Source organism: Telmatherina bonti (assembly GCF_933228915.1).
Source record: "Telmatherina bonti genome assembly, chromosome: 3".
In the NCBI taxonomy this organism is placed as follows: domain Eukaryota; kingdom Metazoa; phylum Chordata; class Actinopteri; order Atheriniformes; family Telmatherinidae; genus Telmatherina; species Telmatherina bonti.
In genome coordinates, this window is record NC_136621.1 from 38272372 (window position 1) to 38293268 (window position 20897).

A 20897-nucleotide genomic window follows, 5' to 3' on the forward strand; every position below is an offset into this window, starting at 1 on the left:
CGGTTCCACCTCATCATGATGAGAATCTCCCGTTCCACCTCATCACCATGAGAATCCCCCGTTCCACCTCATCATGATGAGAATCTCCCGTTCCACCTCATCACCATGAGAATCTCCTGTTCCACCTCATCATGATGAGAATCTCCCGTTCCACCTCATCATGATGAGAATCTCCCGTTCCACCTCATCATGATGAGAATCTCCCGTTCCACCTCATCACCATGAGAATCTCCCGTTCCACCTCATCATGATGAGAATCTCCCGTTCCACCACATACCAAAGCTGCTCTGTTGGATGTAGATCTGGTGACTGTGGAGGCCGTTGGAGGACAGTGAACTCATCGTCATGGTGGAGATGATGTGAGCTTTGTGACATGATGCATCATCCTGCTGGAAGTTTCCATCAGAAGATACTACACTGTGCTCAATAATTAATGGACAAGGTCAGCAGCAATACTCAGGTAGGCTGTGAAGGTTAAACCAGGTCATTCTGGTACTAAGATTGCAAAGAAAATATTCTTCACGCCTTCACACCACCAGCAGCCTGAACTTATTCATTTAAGTTTGTTTAAAAATGTTTTAAAATCCAGGTAAAAAAAAAAAAAAGGATTTATTGCTCTAAAATGGGCTTATTTATAGTCTTCACAATATTCACATTTTTCCTGGATTTACTTCTTGGCTTAATTTTTTCCAAGTCTTAAAAAAATGTTTTTCCTTCAGGTCATATTTTATTTTAAAGAGAAAGTAGAAACGAGCCAATCACACAGATGATCATCACTGGGCTGCCAGTTCCAGTCTATTTATAAAGAGAATTTAAAACAGCTGCCAGTGATGAAACCTCTGCACAGGGATGGCAAAACAATGGAGGAAGACAACGATGAATGCTTCATGCTAAGTTTCTTACATATCATTGCCATGTTTTTACCTGAACTGCACACCTCCAACAAGTTGCCCCAAAACAATGAGCTGCAACTTTAACAGTCCAAAGAGCCGTTTTTGCCCTCAGCCCAGCTAAATAAAACTTGTTTACTGCTTTAAGTTCAACTTATACGTTTTGTTAAATATCTACAATTAGAGACGTACTTTTACTTGTGAAGAACAAGAATTTTATTTCTATTTTCAAGGTTTTAAACTAAAGAAAGACATAAAACTTTTGTCAAAAAAAGGAATAGATCCATTTTTTCCTCTGAGATTTACATATTTGTGGAAAATGATGTCAAACAAACAAAGCTGATAGTTTCCAACCTAACGACAAGAAAAATAGATGTAAAAACTATGTACTTTAGTGTCATGTTGTGGTAATTTAGGATAATTATTCCATAAAAAAAAAGAAAAATTCGACCATTTTTGTAATTTATTCAGTCTTGCTCGTGACTACCTAAGAAGGTCGAAAAGCTTGGATGTCCATGAAAATCTCTGTAGAAAATCGTCTTTACCAGGAAAAGAATAAAGTCTTAGAGTTGTTGCGTGTTTGACTTCCAGTCAAAAAGAAGAGAAGTCATGTAAACGAGGAATAGGAAATGAACCGGGCTGTCCCGTGTTAGCTGGACCGCCAATCTACTGAGTTTTATGGACCAACCACACCAATATAGTTGGTTCTTCAAGATCCATTGTGGAAGGTCCAAAGAGCCACTGGGTTGTAGACTCCTGCCCTTAAACATCAATTCTGTCATTTTTTACTAAAGTGATATTTGCTCAGTTATAAAGCCAAAAAATGGTGATTTTTAACTGAAAGTGTGCTTTTCTTAAAGTTTCCACGCGGTTCGTCTTTAAAGAGGATCATTCACATTTCCTGTACGTCTTGGAAAGCTTCAGCCTTCCCCCCCTGCTCTGTCCCTGTCCCTCGTTATGGTGCTGTTTGTCTTCAGATGAGGACTTTTGGCTTTTCTGCCATTTACAAATAAGAAATACTCAGCTGTTAACTCCTTTCAACTTGTTGGATGTGGCTTGGATTGTTACCTCATGTTGCATCATAGGTCTGCATTTCATACTTGTGTTAAAATATCTAAATCAACACTTTCAAACATAACAGAAAGGTTTTGCGTTTTCTGACACGTAAGAGGAACGGATTGTAGTTATGAGGGAGGAAAATGGGAAATCTCACTGTTGATCTTGACAGTTGGTGCGTAACCTTGGCGTCCGACTGTCTTTCTGTCTTGCCGAGCCCCCCCAATCACTGTACTGTAGCAGTGTTTTCCTATAAATAGATTAAGCTCTTTGTAGTTGGGCTGCTCGAGTCCAGCTCATGACCGAAGTGCAGTGAAGGTTGCAGTCATTTCCTTTTTGGGAAATGATTCTGGATGAGGTCAGCAAGGAAGATGACCCTTTTCTTTTTTTGAGAGAGGTTAAAAAATGAACCCAAAGCCCTCAGTTCCTTCTCTCTCAGTCCTGACTGGATCGGATTGGACTGAAATGTAGAAATGAGTAAGCAGAGCAATTATCCAAATTTCACTTCTTGCTTTTGTGGTACAAAATTATCTAATTGCGAACAGCAGAATTTCCACTTCACTTCTGAATCAAAGCAAAACAACAAAAACAATTTAGTGAAATATATCATCATCGTTTTCCTTTTTTCTGTATTTCTTGCCCAATATTAGCAGATTAGCAGCAAGAAAGATCAACCTTTATTAGACTTTATTAGTGTTGATAATCCTCATTTTGTGGCCTGGATCAGTGACGTCGATCCATGTCAGACAACAGACAGTGTCTAGCCTCCTTTTGAAGCAGAAGTTGGAAGCAGTCTCATTTGTCAGCTCTACGTGTTGTTTTTCCTGAATTGAATATGACTGCTGGTGAAATACTGAAGCCATGACATGAACTGTCTGCTGTAAAAAGTCTTCTTTCACACTTGTGCATCTTATGTAAAGTAAATGTAGCTGCTTATATATTCAGCTTAAATCGGCTTTTCTGGTGGTGGCCAACTCCAGTCCTCGAGAGCTACGGTCCTGCAAGTGTTTCCCTGCTGCTACACACCTGACACACATGGACAGAGCTTGTCATCAAACTCTTATCCAAATCTCTGCTGGACACAAGAGAAACATGGCTGTTGCGTTTAACGCTACCAGTTGTCAATGGCTTAATTAGCTTACTACATGTACTTCCTCAGCAGTGATCACTCCTCTTTGTTGTCGTGAGATCTTTCTGTTGTTCATTGGTTTTTAGATCAAAAAGCATAACAGAATCACGCAACGGTGTCAAAAAACACGAGTCCGCTGAACGTACAGTGGAAAAACTGTTTGCTTCCCTCATTAACAACACCCGTGCAGCTAAAATCATGACCCTTAAGTAACCGACCCGATACGTGATACCACCCCCTGGTGGATGGGGAACTTTAAAAGAAACATGGCTCCTACATTGGCCTTTCCTCTTAAAGACCAGATGTATGGTTTCCATAAATCAGACTGCAGTGTTCGCTTCCAATAAGCAGGCATGCAAACCAGTCTGGGGTACGTTGTACAGGTGTCGCAGAGATTCTGTAAAAACTCCTCAAAAAAGCGTGTCTTCCTTCTCATTTGACTTTGGCGTGTTGGTTTTATGAATGGAAGGTTGGATCTGGTGGTGCTCAGTCACTTAGCTGACAAACATCTGGGGAAGTTCTGGTCTGACAGGTTAAAATGGCTTTATGGGCAAACAAATGCAGACATTTTGAATTGGCTTTAACATCTAAAGCCCTTGGATGGTAAAAGTAGCGCTAATGACTCCTAAATAAACCGCAGTGGGGGTAAGGAAGAGACACTTCCAGCTACAGTACAGTGTCGTCAGCTGGAAGTCCTGCAAACAAACCTCTGTTTGCAAATAAAGGATGCTAATGATGGCACTGCGCTGCGTTGTTGATTGATTAATGATACATTTGATTCGCTCTGCTGGAAAGTGAAAGTTTGGCAGCAGCGAGGAGCATTTTCTAGAGTCATGATGCGATGTTCAGAAGGATGTAGCCATCAAAGGAATGTGGAGCTCGCAATGAGCTGCAAAAGAAAGCCTGATGTTGTGTGACTTCCACATCGCCCAACTGCTGTTGGACTTTATGGTGAACTGAGAGCTACAGATGATGGAGGGATGATGTTGGACACCCACTCTGCAGTGGTTTTTGGTTTGATTTCCCATTAGAAAATGCAAATAACAGGCCACTCGATATGAAGGGAATTAAAGTTGTTCCAGAACATTTAAATAAAACAGCAGTGAAATCAATAGATATGTGATGGGAAGACAAATTGCTAAATGAAGACGCATCGGCCGGTCTGTGCCAGCTTAACCAGCTGGTTAAGTTCTTATCATAGTTCTTTGTGCTTTAATTCCTTCTTTATCCATCTCTGCATCCATCGTCATCTCAGGCCTTTTCTTTCACTCTGATAGATTTGTTCAGGACAAAAAGTGAACAATGATTAGCGACTCGCGTCAACCAGGAATATGGGAGAAACAGTTCGGGTTAAACACAGTCAGGAAATGGTCATAATTCGATAATTAAAAGAAAGTCTCCAAACATTTGTGGCTTCTCTTGTTTTTCTCGATGAACGTGAGTCCCTTTTTTTGTTCAGAGCACTGGTTTTTTACTCCATAGTTAAACTGTCACTGGTTAGATCGCTTGTTAACAGGGATTTGGCAATGTAGCATGGTTGTTGGTCTGAGTATTTATGGGGATTTTAATAAAAAAAAAAAAAAAAACATCTTGAGAGTTTCCAGAGAAGGTCTGAAATGGAGAAAATATCCAGTTGTTGATGTCAGAGGAGAATGGACAGACTGGTTGGAGATGAAAGAAAGACAATAACCAGTGGTTCAAACCAAGATATTGTCTTTGACTGAGAAAACCCGTCCAGCCTGGAAGCAGATGGTCTCCAGCAGCAGAAGACCCCAGCGGGTTCCCTCCTGTCAGTAAGAACAGGAAACTGAGGCTACAATTCACACAGACTCACCAGAACTGGACAATAGAAGATGGAGAAACGTTGCTGGTCTGATGAGTCTCCAGTTCAGCTCCACATTCACATGGTAGGATCAGAATCTGCTGGAAACAACATGGATCCATCCTGCCGTCAGGATCAACGCTTCAGGCTGCTGCTGGTGGAACGGCAAAGCGAGGTTATTTGTGTCGAACATTTCATGTACAGATAATTCAAAGTGCTTTAAACATTCATGATGAACAAGCTGAAATCTGACTCTTAGTGTCCTTCTCTGGATAAATGAAACAGTTGCTCATCCGCTTCACCTGTGAGGCCATTTGCTGTCACTTGTTGAAGCCGTGTGCTAGGCGTGTCCTGGTGTTGGGTGATAAACCACAGATTTATGTGAATTGTCTCCATCATATTGATGGACTAAACTCAGAACAGAGCTTCTAATGGTATGCTTCAGCATATTAAAAAACCTGTGTAGTATATGAAAAGCTCCTTATTTTGATGTGTTTTCTTGTCCAGCTTGAATTTCTGCTCCACAATGATGTTTCTTTGTTTTGTTTAGTCTGGTCTACATTTTCCTGGAGGAAAAACACAGGAAACTCTCCAGCATTGCTGTGAATGACAATGGAAGCAGGAATTTTCCGTCTGTTTGGATAATACTTCAGTCATGAAACGCATCAAGTATCAACATTTTATATGAAAATGGGGAAGTTTACCTCAGTGGATTACAGAGATAAGATAAGATAAGATAAGACTATTTATCTCACAGTGGAGAAATTCACTACATAGGCTCTCAGAAACAACAAGGAGGGTGCAAATAGTAATGAAAGGTGCAAACAAAGTAGATAGTGCAAATAGGTAGTAAATAATAATAATAAAAATAAAAATATAACTAAAATCCACTACGAGTTAAAAAAAATCTAAAGAACAAGCAAAACGAGCAAAATACTATATACAATGCACATTAAAGACGTGATATACAATATATATATAAAATATAATATATATTTATATATAAGATATATACATGTTACCTGTTGAAAACAAAGATTGCATCTTTTGCACCGCGAGGTGGGGTGTTTATTTGTTGTTTTGCAGAGAGAATCGCCTGGAGCTTGTGGCGTGTGCACATTTAACAGCAAACTGATGCTGTAACGTTTCCCTGGAGAGCGTTTGTGGTCTGATTGTTCAGGGGAAACACATTAGCCTGATGTGTTGGTGTTGTGGTGTTAGGGAACCTCTGCAGTTGCAGCTGCCAGGCCTGTGTTGGCTCGGGGAAAAGGATTCCCTGCCATTTCATAGCACCTTCGACTGACTCAGCCTTGGCCTGGCTAACGCAAGTGACAGCGGGAACAAATTTGCTGCTCTGTTCATGTCATTTCTAACCGGTTTGGGGGCTAAAATCAAAGATCTGATGAGTGGTGAGCAGATTTTTTCTCTCCACTGTCTCAGGAAAGCGTGGATCATCCCACATGATGACTGGAAGACTCACTTTGCTATGTCTTTCTGAACCTGCAGCTAGCACGTGGTTCCCATTTAGGCAGAGGGAGGAGATTTCACCTTCATCTGCCGGGTGTTTTCATGTGTTTATGACTGAGCGAGTGCAAGTTCACATATGTGCATTACATCTGCTCTTTAGCAGTGTTCACAGAGATGAGCGTGTAAATCCCCTGTCCGAGTGCGAGGTCTTTTTTTTTTTTTTTCTTCTTCTTCTTTTTTCATGATTATTATTATTTTTTTACTGAGAGCAGCACACCACATGTCCAGCACATGTTGTCAAGTTGTGATTGGCACACAGGCTGTATGTATTAGAGACCACTAACCAGTCAGAGATGAGACGGAGTTTGAGGAAAGCATTAATGCAGGACCTCACACGCATGCTGACAAACACACACTGTGTGGTACAAAGCATGGTGGGCTAATCTCAGAAAAACATCATCGATGGAACTTGTGAGTGATAAAACTAAGAATAAAAAGTTATCAGTTAGTGATCATCTCCGTCAAAATGTTTGATTGGCAGAGGAAACCTGAACTGAAAAGCAGATTACAAACGAAGCGCTTCATGTAACGGAGTAAACAAATGTGAAGCACATGCTCAGCCACATATCTCTGCTGCTGTTAGCAGACCTGACGTCCCCTCATGCTCAGCAACAAAAACAAAATGATAAAATCTAGACAACAAGAGGACTCTTCTCAACAAAAATTAGAGGAAAATTTCCATCTGAGAGGATGAATTTAGTCGAGTGGAAGGTTGTGATTGATTCGGAAGGAATCAGCCAGACTTTGCAACAAAGAAGACGACACACATTTGAGAAAACTGCAAGCAGCGCAGATGAAGTCTATGAAACAGCTTAAAGAAACTGAAGAGACAACATATTTAGATTTCAGGTTTGATATAAACCTGATATATCAGGTTTGATATCAATCATTTGCTTTGGAAAGTAAATGAAGCAGCCATTATGGTGAAAATGCCAGAAATATGACGCAACATTTGCACGACAGTCATCCTCAGATCAGAATATCACATCATGAGCCATGATGACTTTGCAAGTCTGCAAACTTTAAGATGCCACATCTGTCTTATTAACGTTACTAGTTAGAGAAGTACATGTACGGCTAATCTTATTTTACTCAAGTCAGTTATATTAGATGTCAGACAACAGTAGCTTTCTGCTGAGAGCAGTCCATTCCAGGCACAAATGATTTCTTGGATTGAAAGAGGTAGAGTTTATATATGTGTATGTGTGCGTGTATTATACACACACACACACACACACACACACACACACACACATATATATATATATATATATATATATATATATATGTATAAAATAAAATCTAATAAAAAAAATATAAATGCCACACTTTTGTGTTTGCTCCTATTTCTTGTGAGCTGCACTCAAACATTGTAAACTTTTTCTACATGCACAAAAGAACATTTCCTTTAAATATTGTTGACATATCTGTCGAATCAGCGTCATGATATGCCACTTCTGTGAGTTGGATTATGAATGGATTATCTCGGCAAAGGAGAAACGCTCACTACCAGAGCATCTGAGAATATATATATATATATATATATATATATAACCTAACTTTTTCATTCATTCAGTATCCTAACCGCTTAATCCGATGAAGGGTCACGAGGAAGCTGGAGCCTATCCCCCCACGCATACATGGAGAGATCATGCAAACTCCACACAGAAAGGCCACTGTCCAAACCTCGCCCCGGCTAGGGATCAAACCAGCGACCTTCCTGCTGTGAGTCCACAGTGCTAACCACGATGCCATCATGCAGACCTACCTAACTTTTTTTTTCCCCATTATTAACGTGTCTGCATTGGACAATATTAGACATAACACGGGTTACGTTGTTATTGTATTGGCGTGTTTTAAGTCCCAGGTGGCTCTTAAAGTGACAACAATCTCTAAACCTTCACACTGTTTGTGGCTGTCTCATCATCATAAATTGTTCTCTTATTAATGTTGCAAAAAAGTGTCACCAGTACTCCAGCTTTCATGTGGCTTTTTTTCTCGGTGTTGTATCCATTCCTTCAGTTATCTGATCAGGCTGCATGTGCACATCCAGACACAATCCCAAGAGCCACAACAAAGGTTGAAAATTATGCTTTGCAGCACGAAACACACAACAAACACTTTATCAGCTTATTTTTATCTCGTTAAAAGGTTTATATCTGTTTTATGTGTCGTGAGCACCACACAGATCGCTTGAACCAACATGTTCTCCTGAAGAGGCTTTTTATCTGTTATCTCATGGTTGATCTGAGTCGTCTTTCTTTCTGTCCGACTGGCTGTTGTGACATATTTGAGTCACTGCTGAAAGTGTTGGATTGTTCAAAGACTCAGTCTAAACTCATGAATATCACCAAAACCTATGCAGACTTCCTGTACTTTGGATATCCTTCTGAGTGGTTTAGTAGAATAAAGACTTGGTTGATCATCTATTGGTCAATGCTAGACAACTTCTGGCAGTCCCGGACCAGCCAAACTACTGTGCTCCTCCACATATGACTGCAAGTCATTTCTCCTGGTTATTGTCCTGCATGTTTGTCTATTTGGATATGTCTACCTACAACGCTCTTATCTGAACTCACAAAGCCCTTAATGTTGTAGTCTGCTTCCTGTATTTGCATCACATGAAGCAGACCGAGATTGACATTTGTCAGTAGGCCAGAGTTTGGTTGTTTAGCCTCGTTTCCACCAACTGGTGTGGGATGGGAGCGCTTTATTTTGGAAAGAGTACCCTTACATCTAACCTGAGACACTTTCACTGGGTACCAAACTAACCAATCCAACCTGGAAGGTGGCGCATGACACGTTGCAGTCCTTTGATTGGTTTTACAAAAGTCAATTCCTGTACAACCTGCTGTAAAAACAAAGCCGGGTTGGCTCCAGATCCAGAGCAGCAGATATATATTTTTTTTATTTTATCTTTGTTTAGGAGATAAAGTGGTTTAGAACAGTGTTTTTCAACCACTGCCGTGGGACACTAGTGTGCCGTGAGAGATCATCCAACTGCACCTAATTGGTCTAAAAAGAAGGGGAAAAAAATCACAAAAATCCCTTTTCTTGTGTTTATCTGATGGCTATGTAAGACTCTTTGAAAAGATGGACTTTAAATTATAATTATCGGCTTCTTTTTTTTTTTTAACAATTTGGTTTGTGACATTTCCTGTGGAAAAGTGTACCTTGGCTCAAAAAAGGTTGAAAAACACTGGTTTAGAAGAATGAAAACTTGACTTACGGAGCACCGTTCCATGGAGGTCTGAGGAAATCTGTGCTTTCCTCAGGATCATTGCTGAGAAGGTCGTCCAGAGAGAACTTGTCTCGCGCTGTGATGGCGTAACACTGTTATGAAGCAGCGGCGTGTATTGCAAACCAAACCTCATGAGCAGATAAACTGGCATTCAGTTTATCTGTCTGTCGCCAGATTGAGGGTCAACAGGTCTCCTCAAAAGCACAAATCTCTCCCATTGCAGTAATATTTTGTCAAACTCTCTGAAACTAGCTAAACATCAGATAAGATCCCATCCGTACAGATGTGTTGGTGGGAGTGGCTTCCATGCTGCAAGGTGAATCCATCTTTTCTGCATCTGGAGGGAAGAGGCTGGAAGCTTTTTTCAGATTTGAAATGGAGCACCAAGTTTACCTCCGCATCATGAAAAACAAAACCTGGTTTTACCCTGTTGCTGTTTTGAATCATTTTTGACCCACAAAATCCAGATTTTGAAAGAAATAATATAGTATAGTTTATTTTGATGACAGTTTATGTTGTTTGTCGCTCAAAAACCACATTTACGCCTTTAACAGTTCATCTCCACAGTTCAGTAAAGTGCAGTTGTTGATCTTTTTATGACTTCCTAACACATATGATTTTTATTTCTTCAACACTCTGAATAAGCTTTTCTAAGAGCTTACATTTATTATTTATCTCACAACATCAAAAGATTATAAGAAGTGGGGGAAATATAGAGACATTTGTAAAGAGCTGAGCGTCTATTGTAGATTTTCTTTTTCTTCAACTTGCAAATGATTTCCTACCTGTTTGCCATGGGGCATCTTCAGAGGTCTGGTTGGTTGGTTGACTGCTGTTCTGGCACAAAGGATCATCAATATACTGAAGCAGGAGATGGTAATTATATTGTTTGTGTATGGAAATTAAAGCAGCCTCTCACCACAACTTACTAACGTAGGTATCTGAGATTTTTTCCACTTTCATATCTGAAATGTGTGAACGCCTCACTATCTCAGAATTTGGTTTAAAAATTGTAGCATGCTTGATTATAATTACTATTGTCTTTAGTTTGAGCTTCAGAAGCAGTAAAACATTCAAACTAGAAGTTTTTACTCTTTAACTCTTTTTTTCTCATTATCTTATACACATCAGGAACTGTCTTGTCTTGATTTTGGGTCTCTTGTGTAGCTGGCACATGAGCCCACTGGTGGGCAGCGTAGATAGCCGTGTAGCTCAGCAATTATAATCCTCAGTTAACCTCTAAGGGTTTACTTTCCAACTGCGATGATTCAAGGCCGCCTGCTTTCTTCTTTTCTTTTGCTCTCCAAGTTTAGAGTAGTTGACGAGGGAGTCATGAGACCTGGCGCAGGATTTGTTCATTTATTTAATGCCTCCGAGGAGGTTTCCGCCTCCCCTCCACCAATTAGCAACTTTTTCTGTTTGCTCATCGGCTGGAGGAATTGTGTAATTATACCACTGATGAAGATGAACTGTCAGATCCAATAGGTACATCATGATTATCTGACTTCTATGTGTGTGTGTGTGTGTGTGTGTGTGTGTGTGTGTGTGTGTGTGAGTGAGCAGTTCATAGGGAAGTGTGCAGCTTGGACTATAATCACATGTTCACACTGTGCGTGTGACTCTGTACATGCATGTTGTTTCACTGGGTCTGATTGTGCATCCAGCCATGTTTTTCAGCGCTAATAGCTCACAGTGGAGCATGTGGTCTTAATAGTTCATTTCTTTGCTGTTTGCTGAGCACCCTTCACCACTTGGTGCTGCCCACAATTATGTGGGAAGCTGTTGGGATGGAAAGCTTTTCCAGGCTTCTTGGTGGCTAAACTTTTCATTCACTGCTCCACAAGGGTTTCATTTAGTATTAAAAGACTTCTCAGTCGTTCATCTCACATTCTGCCCTGTTGTGCCAACAAGTCCTAACTCCAGTGTTTAATTTCCACTCTGAATGTCTAATCAAACTCTTTCAGGAGATCTCTTCCTTTGCTGTCTCCATCTTTTTTTCCACAAGAACCAGGCATTAAAAGAGTTTCTACTGTCAACATTCAGCAAACTTTAGTTTTCTGATCTTTCCTGTATCTTATGATCAAAAGTCATGAAGAGTTGAGGCTGAAATGATCCCCCACCTTGAAAGGCAGGGAAGAAGCCAGGCCTGCTCGGACTGTGGGGTTATTGGCATGGTAATTGTCCTCGTCTGGGTGGGTGGTGGCCCCCCACTGCAGCCTTATGCAGATAGACAACAGTTTACGCATCAGTTGTGTTTGTAAATTGGTCCGTTTTCAAGCAAGGTAGCTATTGATCACTTAACATAGATTTATTTTCTGTCACTAGTGCAGAATGAGAGATTTTACAAGTGGATTGGTTCACAGGTTGTTCGACCTCATCGTGTTGGCTTATTTAGCCTTCTTTTCACCAACGGTTTTGGGTAGGCCATGCTCGGAGAGTGTTTCTTCTTTGTTTTTTTTTGTGAGTGTGTGTGTGTTTCCATGTGCAAAAACTGGGAATGGAACCTTAATATCGGACCTAAACTGTTTTCGGAGCTTTCATTGCGGTACCAGTCCAACCAATCCAACCCAAAAGGGTGGATCCAAAGACCTTCAATCTTTGATTAAGATTAAGGAAGACATTGTGTTGTGATTGCATTACATTATTACATAGCTGAGGTATCTAGTGTGATGCGGCTGGTATTCCTCTCAGGTAAGGTTACAGCAACGACGTCACAGTTAACCGTTGGTGGGAGTGAAGACGAGACTTTTTTCCATTGGTTCCTCACAGTGCTTGTAAAAAGCTCCATCAATCAGGTTTGGTTCTCTTAGTTGAAAGCCCAAAAACAAAAAGTTTTTATTTATCCGTATTAAACCAACACTATCATCACATTACTTTTTTATTTTAAATTGTTCATGTGTAAGCAATGAGTTCATTTGCACACATCAGTATAACCATCTCATGCATACATATGATGCTGCTTTCTTGTAGAGAAGAAGGGATGAAATTGGTTAGCATGGCATTAACTTGTATATAGGTATAACAGAAAATACCATGCTAATTATGTTTTTAATCAACAGGAATGTCTTTAAAGGTTTAGCATGCGCACTGAGATTTATTATAGTCATGTAATGAACGCCACAGTAACAAAATGGTAGGATGGTAGCAGGATGATTAACTGATTATTGTTCCATAACCCAATTTTTCTCATTTCCTGTGACTTTTATCCAACTAAACCCTTTCAGTTTCATATTTTTTATTATTAGTTCTCAGTTTTTTGACATTTCACCCCCTCCATGGTGCCTCTTTTTAATGAAGTGTGATGGCGGTGATGAGGTGGAACCACTGCTGATTCGGCGTTGCCGTGCCAATGACAGGGTGGTCCCTTCCTCATGCTGCTGCCGCCGCTGCTGCTGGCACCCTCATGCTCATCACGCACGCATTGTTCAGTGGCACCTGGCCATAGGAGGGGTGATGCTTTACAGCCTTGTAATGATCACACTTCATGTCAGATTTGTACTTTGCTTGGTCTTTTTTTTTTTTTTTTAAGATCTTTAAACCTTTTGTTATTAATTCTAAAACAAGAGAGCACATGACTTGTGTATTTACTGTAAATAATACTCTGATATCCAAATTTGCCTGGTGATATGGGATGAGAAATATTTGTGAATATGGCCGCTGTATTTAGGTTTAATCAGTCTACAAGTATGATTAATCGTCATGCAACAACTTGTCAACGTTCCTTTCATTTCCATCCACTTCTCATGGCTTTGTTTTTACTTTTCTGTGGTTGGGATATACTTGCATCTTGTACTTGAATACTTGAAATTAGAATTAATTGCACGTGTTAGTCTGAAAGTTTATAGTTTTCCTAATAAAGCTGAAGGCATCGCCTCTGTTTTTCCCAGTTTGCTTACAGATTGAATTGATTTGTGTTGCACAAACATCAGAAAGCAAATCCTACTCTACATAAAAATGTCTGAATGTATGGGAGAAATCCAAATGCTCTGGTTCTACAAAACATCTCCCACTGGTTTCCCATATTTTATAAGGATGTTGTGTTTAGTGTCTGTGTACGTGATCGAACTGAGCTTGTATTGGAGGTCTTTTTTAATTTATGGGTTACTTTGATGGACTTTTTTGTTTAAACCTCCAGAAAGGCATTTATCAGCTGGTCGTTCTTTTTGGTGTCCATCATGGGCGGTGATGGATCTCCTGGTGAATGCACTCGGGTTAAGGAGGTGAGACTGTGTGAGGACACACAGCAGGTTTCAGTTTCAAATTGACACACAGATGGCTGGTGTTAAGGTTAGAAATGCGACAGCCTTGCTGGCAGAGCAGTCAGTCACCAGTTTGGTGCATTTACATACATTTTAATCCATTTACATGTTCATTTTTAATAGTTTATGCATTAGAGCCAAATAATCACATTTTTACTGTATAAACAAAATCATTTATTCAGATTTTTTTCCTTTTAAGTTCTTGTGAATATGCACGCATTTGCTTTTGTACCTTGTTTTCTATTTATTGTCTTGATTTTAAACTTACACTGACAACAAGTTTTCAGTTAGCAGGCATATTGTTTCCTCCAAAAAATAAATAATATATTTTCACTGACAGGTCTAAACATGCAAAAGAGGCATTAATCAAGAGACTCTTCATCACTTTGTCAGCTCTGCTTTGGAGGGAGAAAATGTGTAATGATGCAGTAAATAGTACCTGTCGCTGCTTTTTGGAAGGACACACAGATTCATTCATTGGGGTCTGAGAAGCCGATGATGTCCAGCAGTGAGACTAATTTGTGCAGATGTGGAAAATCAGTTCGGGCCAGATGTTTAGAAGGTTAACTGAGTGTGTGGTGGTCCCATAACACAACTCATCTGGACAAAAACAGAGAAGATTGTACCTGAAAACCTCCCACTTTTCAGCAAAAATCAATGTTTGACGATCACATGATTGACATCAAAACTATGTTAAAATTAAAAGATAAAGCTGATGTTTTGACTTGTATTTACAAAAGAAGGTGAATTTAATTGACGCAGAAATGTTTAAGTTCATTTTATGTAATAATACCGGAAATATGATGAGCAGATGAGTTGACGTGCACGCTGCGTCTACAGCACATTTCTTGCCACCTTTACTTGGCATTTTAGATCAGGACTGTATTGGCAATGCTACACAGATTTTCTGGTTGGTTATGCTTGAGTGCGCAAGTGAATCGTTGGTAACGTTGGTTTAGCGCTGGGGAAATTTTGATGCACCTCATCTGAGCGAGTTATTTTTAAATACATTGTGTTCAGTTCAATGTTGGCGAGAAAAGTCTTGTATTTCAGCTGATGAGTTGTTCATAGACTTTTGATTTGGTCCAGTAATTCTTTCATAAACTTTATAGTGTGAGAAAAAGATTAGGATTAGTGTGTGTGCTTTTAAAACTGTTAGTTGTGTGTTATTATGTGGAGCACTTTGTGCTATTTTATTTGTCAAAAGGGCTTTATATATAAAATTCATTTCGATTTGATTAAACGACTTTGGAAAAAAAATCTACTTGGAGCATTATTCTGGCTGAAACATGCCTTCAAAATGCACGTAAACATGTTGGTCCAACAAAAGTCAAAACTATCCAGAAAGTCAGATTAACCCACCTTAAAAGTGTGGTTTTAAGTAAATCCCTGCATCTACAGTTCCATTGACACTTGAACTGGCCCATCTACACTGTGCATATTCTGTAAATCCATTAGTTAAGTTAAAAAAAAAATGCTGGAATGACTGGTGTTTACTTTATGGGAAAAATTTCACAGAAAAGTACACATAATGTATGGAATTTACAGATCCATGTAGCTGTCCGATTCAATAATATAATATAATATAATATAATATAATATAATATAATATAATATAATATAATATAATATAATAGCTGGCATTTAGGCCCCTCTAGCTAAACTCTGTGTTGCTTAGCTTGATCTGTTGAAAAAGCTCTTAACTAGCTGAAAGATGACTTTTTACCTGTTATGGATATGGCTATATATACTGTATATATCCTGTACATATATATATATATATATATATATATATATATATATATATATATATATATATATATATATATATATATATATGTATATATGTATATATATATATATATATATATATAATTTTTAAAAAAAATCAATTTACCCAGCTCCATAGAAATTAACAGACTCAAATCTTTACAGTTATTTATTGATTTTGGGTATAGACAGAATTTCAGTCGAAAATGCATTTTATGAAGTGACATAAGTATTTTATCCCCAAACAAAACCTTAGTTAGTACTTGGTACAGGAATCCTTGTTGGCAAGCACAGCAATGAGACGTTTCTTACAGTTGGTCACCAGATTTGCGCATATTGTGTGTTTTTTGTATGCATTTTCGACTGATACTAACTAGTATCTTACAACAATTTGTATATTTCTGTGCTTGTGCTGTCTGTTTGGGCCACTGAGTTTAGATTGATGTGGATTTATTTTAACAAAAGGCTGCATGGTGGGTTGGTGCTTTGAACCGTTCCCTTACAGCAAGAAGCTTCCTGGTTTGAGTCCTGGTTGGGAACTGAAGCAGACCTTTCTCCAGTTTCCATGTCGACCGCCCTGTTTGTTCCCCAGTCCAAAGCTAGGTATGCTAGGTTAATTGTCAAATCTAAATTTTCACTTGGAGTGTGTGCATGAAAGTGTGGCCCTGCAACCAGCAGCCGCTCATCCTGGCAATCACTAGGGAATGTCCATGTCAGAACACGCTGACAGCAAAGATGGAACGAGAAGTGTTAACTTATTCTCCTCCAGCGAGCAGACGGGTCACAGGAAAAGGTGGTTTATACAAAAACCTGCAAAATGCTGGAAGAGGAGGTGAAATGGTGCTGAGATTACTCAGAGAGTCAGCAGCATGAGGGAGAAGGTGATGTCATGAGAGAACAACATCTGTCTCCCATTGGTGCATGTGCTTCATTGCTCTCATGCCTTTACAGAGAAGGGCCTGCTTTTTACGTACATTGTTGTCGTTTTATTTTTTTATAATAAAAATGTAGCTGAGAACAAGAAGAGGACCATTGTTTAGATGCCACAGGTTTGCATGCTTTTGGAACAATATTGGTGTTTTAGGAAAAAAAATACACATGACGCAAGAGTTAAAAGGTTTTTTTTTTTTTTTGGGACAGTACATTTACCAAAATCCTAAACTGTCGCCACACATCCTCCTATCTACTTTATGTACATGCTTGCATTACTTTTTGCATTGTTCTTGAAAACCAGCACTCCTTAGGATACCATTGAGTGATACGGTCATTGTTCCACTGAAATACAGACAATGTAGGGTTTGCGACTTGTCTTTCATCAAATAGATTGTTTGCCACTATTTCTTTAGAGTTCTACATAATTGCTGTCCAATGACTACTCCGTTATGGCATTGCATACGTTTTAAAACCAATCACAAATATTTTTGATTTGTTGTTTTTGTTTCCTGTTAAAAGAGCACAGCCGTGTTCTCGGTAACAAGTCCCTCGGCTCAGAGACGGCTTGTTAATGGCATCGTGTTGCACAGACAGTGGAAATAATTAGGAAAAGCAAAGTTTAGTTCTTTCAGAGTGAAAATAATGAGCTTATTAGATTGTTAATTTATATTCAGTTGCTGTCCACAGTAGAAATGGATAAGGTTTAAGAGAAAAAAACCAAAAAACTTATCAAATTTAGTAAACTTGTGACAAATTCACCAAGTAAGTTTGAATTTTTATGTAATGAAATGTATCAAGCAGTGCATCTTAAAACAGAAACTAGGAGTGGGACTTGAAAAAACAAATGTAATTTATTAAAGGCTTTGTAATTATTTAATCTTGATGAGTAAATCTTGGCTTGAATTGTTGCTGCGTCCAGATGAGACTCTGTTTGTGTTTTGGATGGGGAGAGGAGCCTTCGGCAGCACTTGTTGCTTATTGAGAAGATGTAAATAATATATACTTTTATGTCAGTTTCCAAAAAATCTCCACATACACCAGAAAAAATCATTAGATTTGTTACCAAGTGTATCTGTCATCGATGTACGAGAAAATTGTGCACTAACATCCATGCTGAAACGCAAACTCCGATTAAATGTGTTCATTTTTTTCCACTTGTATTTTTCTTTATTCATTAATTAATTGTAATTAACATGTTAATGTCATTCCCCTAAAAGAAACAAATTATCATAATATATATAAAAAAAAAATATATATATAAAAAAAATCAGTGGCATTTTATATGAAAAAGCCATAGACCAGGGGTAGGCAACTCTGGTCCTTGGGTGCCACAGTCCTGCAAATGTTTGGAGTTTCGCTGCTGCAACACACCTGATTTAAATCAGTGGCTAATTAGCAGACTTGTGCAGAGTTTGATGTCAAGCGCTGCACAAGTCTGATAATTAGGTCTGATGTGTTCCAGGTGTGTTGAAGCAGGGAAACTCCTTACATTTGCAGGACTGTGGCACCCAAGGACCAGAGTTGCCTACCCCTGCCATAGACTGTATATTAAAAAAATGGACGGAGCCTCTGTATCGTCACCCTGAGTTTGCTGAAGAGATTAATTAAAGCTTGTCAGGTGGTTCCTTCCGTCGCCATTTTTGCATCAGCACACTTGCTGTCACTCCTGGAAAACACAATAATTGGAAAAGAGTTGGAGCTGACAGGGGAGCTGTAAGGGTGAGGGTGAATGATTGACAACCATTAAACTCCGAGCTGCTGTAGCAAACCAAGCTAATGGTAGTTAACGCGCTGCCAGAGGTATGTGGGCTAAACTAGCTCGCTGTTATCTGGCTATCTGGTCTTCTTGCCGCCAGATACCAAATACCCCCCCCCCCCCCCCCCTTAAACTTAAAATATTAACCTGGCTGTAAACATGTTTATTTCTGCTGTGAAGTTGGTCTTTTTAACATGGGAGTCTACGGGGATTTGCTCTGTTATTGGAGCCCCTAGTGGATGAAGGGGGAACTGCAGGTTTTGGCACTTCTGAATTGGTTTCACTTTTAACTTGCTTGGGTTGCTGCTTGGGAAAAACAAACAAACATGGGCGTTTGTGCAGTAAAACATGTCCAAGCCAGTATTAGATGCTTCTGAAAACACAGCTGGACATTAAAGATGATGCTGTCAGACAAAAAAACTTAAAAATCAACTGAACTGAAAGACTGCACATGTGAGAGGCTCATATCTTGTAGGGCCACTGTGTTAAAGAACTATTTGACTTTTCTGTGACGGTTTTTAGTGAGATCAAGTTGTAGCCCTGATGTACTTTGGCCTGAAGGGGAGCGCATCGATGAATTGAGATGTTGCTGTTGGGCCAAAATTGAATCAAGAAACTTGGCACTGGCTGCCTAACAACATCCTCTATGACTAGATGGAGTGGCATGCAGCACAAATGGCTGCGTCTACACCCCTTCCCTGACCGTAAAGGAAGACTTTCTTCCCTCTAAATTGCTGCCTGATGCTTGGATGATTATGTGGGAGTCTCCAGGGACTCTGCATGTGCTTGTCTCATGTCTAGCATCTTCTTCGTACTCTCTATTTCATATTCTGGACTTTCCAACAACTGATTACTGCATCTTAATCACCTGATGCCAGTGAATACACAAACTATATTTTCAAGCGAGGAAACACAAGTTCTTCTGATTTTATACTGGTTAGATTTATCTTTTCTTACCCAGTTTTTAAAACAAACAATACATTAGATCAATGCTTTTCAACCTTTTTAGCATTGTAGCCACTGTAGAATAATTACCCCCTAAACCAAAGGTTTCCATTTATGTTACAATTGTTATGATTACATGTTTTTTTTAATCAGAATTAATGGTTTGGAATTAAATAATTTAGAGTTAAAAGTATTCTACTTCGCATTTACATGGAAATTATCATTCGGAATTGGGGTTTACATGAAAAACTAATTTATTTAACTTTACTTATTCCTGCTTTAGATCCAGGGGTTGTGAATGGTTTTGATTGAAAGGAGGGCAGAGGTGACGTACTCATGTCTACCGGAGAAAAGAAAACAACTCCACCTTCTGCTTCGGCTACAACATGGAAAACCACATAATAAGAACCGTTTTTGCTTTGATTGTGATTATAATTTTTAAGCGCCAGCTCGGTATGAACACACTGATTCACTTTTTTCAGCAGCTGAGGAGGATAAGGAAGATAGAGTACTGGAGACAGAGGTCACCACCATAGGAACCTCCCCAGTAATGGTCGATATACCCACATTGCAAACGTAAGGCTGCAGTGCAGGAACCCAACAAATGCGCAGACAAGGGTGGCCGCTGCGGCAGCAACGAGCAAGCATAGCCCCCCGGCACGCAGGGTCCCAATGAGGAAAACACTGGGGTAGAAATAAGAGGGAAAAGATTAAAACAAGGTAAAATAAACCTAAAAAAATAATAATAATATTTCACAATACAAACTGAAGTTGTGTTAAATTAGAAAGACATTTGTTGTCTTTGTTTGGTTTCTTATAAACCCCATGGAGTGTCTCCAACTACCCCCAGAGGTACATATGCCCCCGTTTGAGAAACACTGGAACGGTCTGCATTGGTACTATTTGATCATACAGCAGCCGCAACAAAATGTTATTCCCTGACTTGACAGGAATGTCTGTTTACATTGGCGTTTGGTTCTGGTTTGTGAATGAATCTAGTTTCCCACTGCTGTAAAACATTCATTTACCAGAGGCTGCTTTCTGTTTTACTGACTTCTTTCTAATTCAGCCATTTCCCCCCCTTTTTCCCTGAAACTTTGCTGCTTCTTTTGCAACATACAAGGCTACTGGACAGCACCTGTCATCAATGCTGGAGCGAAGATAAAAAACAGGACACCGATCTCCAAGCCCAGACATAACACATCCAAGATGAAATGGACAATTTCAGTCGTGTTTCGTCATAAATCTTCTGATTTATAACACGAGTAATGAGGCATGTTGTTTTGAAAGTTATTACTCACATGTTTCCTCATTTGTTTGTTCATAGTTTTCCATCAGTGTGACAGTCGGCATCTTGAGTACAGGTGATGGATGGCCTTCACAGGAAGCAAAGTTGTTTTTAGCTAATTTTTGTTCTCTTACATCCATCTTCATATTCCAGAGCAGATCTAATGAAATTCTATTCAAGGTTGTATTGGTTTCGTTCAGTTTGTAAGTCAGTCACGGCCTTAATCGGTTGATATGATCTGAAGCTGATGTCACATTTTCATAGTTTACCATAGCGAATCC

The 20897-nt window shown here is 39.3% G+C and overlaps 1 protein-coding gene across 2 annotated transcripts in view; it reads left to right on the forward strand.

The window, feature by feature from the left end:
• The window catches only part of stx8 (syntaxin 8), a 52205-nt gene that overhangs the window by 13248 nt on the left and 18060 nt on the right, over positions 1-20897 (forward strand). The window lies entirely within an intron of this gene.